Source organism: Uranotaenia lowii, chromosome 2 (genome assembly GCF_029784155.1).
Source record: "Uranotaenia lowii strain MFRU-FL chromosome 2, ASM2978415v1, whole genome shotgun sequence".
Taxonomy (NCBI): domain Eukaryota; kingdom Metazoa; phylum Arthropoda; class Insecta; order Diptera; family Culicidae; genus Uranotaenia; species Uranotaenia lowii.
This window is the reverse complement of record NC_073692.1, coordinates 104661331-104664921: the sequence shown is the minus strand read 5'-3', so window position 1 is coordinate 104664921 and position 3591 is coordinate 104661331. Positions and strand designations below refer to the sequence as shown.

Below are 3591 nucleotides of genomic sequence, written 5' to 3'. Positions count from 1 at the left end.
ATTTCCTGGGTGTTTCGCGTCGATGGGGCTCTCTCTAGGCAATTGGCACTATGTGAACACCCAATTTAGCCGGCATCGTAGATCATCACCAAACATGCGTTACAGTTCGAAACATTCGCCGCGAGTCGTCAAAAGTGTGTCAATTGGTTGCAGAAAACCGCATCCGCAAGGTTTCGGACGTGGCTCAGATGTCAATCCCCTGGTTTGCTAGGTCCAACCAGATCCGGTGTGTAAACGGTTTCTGTTACAATTAATGGATTCCTCATAACGGATTTTTGCGAACGACGGACAACGGACGACCGACGCGTTAACTATTCCACTTATCCTACTTTTACGGGTGTTGTGCCCCGGGTAAATGGCTTCCGCGAAGATGAGTTGACTTGTACCTAGCTACCTATAGTGTGTGTTCCGTCAAGAGCGTGTCAACTTTAAACAAGGCTTATTACCTACTATTAAATATAGCGCACCATACGAAAGTCAAGCTAGCAGCAGCGGGAAGATAGTGCTGATCTAGAAACGGTTTAATGGGTGTTCTCAAAGTGCGCGATTTAGAACAAGCTGACCGACCGTCGATTTTGCATGTTGTTCTATACCTACGTTTTTTTTTAAACTGATGTTTGTTTTTTTGCACCATTTATTTATTTTCTGTTTGCACGAATGCATGTGGAATTTTTATTTATGTACTAACAATGGTTTTTCTATTCAAGTGTTATTTACATGAATTTGTTGAATAATTTTAAGTCATTACGATCATGTGTTTAATGTTAATTGTATCATGAAAATGAAACTCTATTTAAACTTAAGTTCTTATTTCCTATTATTGTATCAAATCTTCAGATTTCATTCATTCAAAGTTAGGCGTTCTACAAACACGAAAGCCCATTAAACAAAGGATGTTTTGAATTCGCACTCTTTTCGAATTTCAAAGCCCCAAAAATCTCAAATAAGGATGAGCAACACATAACTCGCGGGCCACATGAGCTTAAAATATTGTGATTTTCTTGAATAGCTAGATTCGCTTGCAATTAATTTCACTAGTCAAAAATTAACATTATTTTTTCCTCACCTTATTTTGTACCGTTCTTGAATTATTTGTTTACACATTAAGCTGACAATTTTGCCATGTGACATACAAAATTTCATCCGTTATTTTAAGGCGCATCTATGCAACTGCACAAATATTTCAGATTTTCGAAATGGTTAAAGATAGTAAGAAATGGTGTAAAAATCAATCAAGAAACAGACAAATATTGGATCGATTCATGGCCCTGGTGAAAGATTTTACCATACGATAATAAGTTTTCTAGCAGTTTTAGACCTTAATCATGTTTAGATTATTCTTCCAGTTTTTTTATTTATTTTCTATCGCGTCCGTTGGAAACAGATTCTAACCACTATCACCATCTTCATCTCCCGTTTCTCTTCGACTCTTTCGATACACAGTCATAATCATGAGTCCAGAATACTATTCAATACTTGATGCTAGAAAAGTAGGAAAATAAAAAAAAAAACACTGTTTTTAGCAAAATTGAATTTTGACTTACACTTTTCAATAGAGAAAATTTATTGGTAGGACCATCTCTGACAGTCTTTCGTGCAAATCTTCTTCGTGGTAGATTTTAACGGCTCGTTGGATCTAGAGAAGAAGTTTATTTCAAACCTAAATTTTACAATCAAATACTTCAAGAGTTACCTGATGACTTCGCTCGAAGTGAAGCTCCATGAATTTTTGAATTATTTGTTTATTTTTGTTGTGAATGACATGATTGCTGTGATTAATTAGTTCCCATTATAGACACTATAGTGTTTATAGTTCCCATATTCAAGAGGTGTACGGATATGACAGTGAGAGAAAAAGTACGAAATCGTTGAGCGAAATTTGAGATTGACGAAATTTTTTTGTGAAAACTCTAGCGCGAGAAGAAAATCGCAATAATAACAATACCTAAAATGCACATTAAATTAGAAAATTAATTCTAAAACTATTTTTCTACTAAAGAGAATCGATCTAATCGATGCCCTTTTCCGGTAAATCATCAAAAAACTAGGTATTCTAAATGATGTTTCTTACTCTGAAAAAAAAAAACAAATTTAAAACAGTCTGGTTTACAAATTTGAGATCAATATTTCCGTAACCAGCAAAAGAATACGAATTAAAATTTCAGACATTTAAATCAGTGCGCAGAAGTAGAATACATAATAGATTTTAAAAGAAGTTGAATACAAGTTAAAAAAAAATAGATCAAATCAGTTACCTAACCATGATTAAGAACTGTTGAGCAAAATAATAATATGAAGTAATTATAAATTTTTTATCATCTTGATTCACATTTATTTCCATCATTTTCAATGGAAATGTTGATCAAAACATTCTGCGCTAAAAACATGATTAAGAAAATATATTGATTCACGAATTGAAATGTGAATTGATCTCGATTAGGGAAAAAAACCTAAACCCATTAATAATTTAAGAGAATTTATTCAAAACACGTATTCCATGCTTGATTTATTTATATATTTATTTTTTTTTTATGAAAAGAAGAAAATATTTAATTTTAATTCAAGTGATTAAAGTCAGAGAATTTTTTTTTTCTGCTCATTTTCTACTAGTAATTGAAAACCAAGGCTTACAAAGCTCATTTTTGAAGTTTATAACAAAAATTAAATATATTTGCATTTTCAGTTAGTCATTAAAAGAATAAATTGATTGATCAAAATATTTAAAACTGATAAAAATTAAAATGAGGAATTCTAAGTTGCGTTGAAAATATTGGTAGCACAAAGCAAATGCAAATAAATTGAACACAGCCGATAAAATTTAGTTTTAAAGTATCAACATCGAATAACTTTTCAAACTTTTTAAAAATTATCAAAAAATCATGATCGATTTAATAAAAAGATTAAAATCATAAAATTAAGTGAAACATTTTTAAGTTTTCAAGCGCAAATTTCAAAGTTTAAAATTTCAAGCTCTAAATATTTTGTCAATTGGAAAATTGGGTACTGGAAAAGGATAAAAGGTCCATACCATGTTTTCTATTTTCAAGAAGATTATGTTTTCTGAACACAAAAATTTAGATTTGAAGAACAAAAATTTATTTATAAAAAAAAATCAATGATCTAAAAAGTAGGAGTTTAAAATTTGTTGAGTTCATATCATAAATACCAATTATGGAGATGAAAAACATAAGTTTTTCCACATTTGAGAATACATTTTTTTAAATATAAACGTATCTCCATTTAAAAAAAAAATCAAAACAAAATTCAATAGACTCCAGCAAACAGCATTTTTGGAACTATTTTTAATTGACTGATTTAGATAATTTTTGAATCCTGAACTTGAATCGTTTGTCGAATTATGCCTATCTAGTTTTGTTGATATAGTGTTTATAATTAAAAAAAATGAATCAGATTTTAGTGAAATCAATCATTGAAAACTGATGGAACAAAAAACCTATATGAAAAACAAAAATTGATTGATTTTAATCGAAGAATAATGTAAAGATTAGATATTTTTCTTACCTCACAAAAGAAAGATAAAAAAAGGTTTTATTTCATTTGAAAAAACTGTTGAAGACCGAAAAACGATTT

The 3591-nt window shown here is 30.4% G+C and overlaps 1 long non-coding RNA gene across 1 annotated transcript; it reads right to left on the bottom strand.

The window, feature by feature from the left end:
• Positions 1-1350: 1350 nt before the first annotated feature.
• Positions 1351-1752, bottom strand: LOC129745561 (uncharacterized). The gene is made up of 3 exons (XR_008737154.1): positions 1694-1752; positions 1545-1636; positions 1351-1482 (listed from the first exon to the last, which is right to left on the bottom strand). It is a non-coding gene; the product is annotated as an uncharacterized LOC129745561 (long non-coding RNA).
• Positions 1753-3591: the final 1839 nt, after the last annotated feature.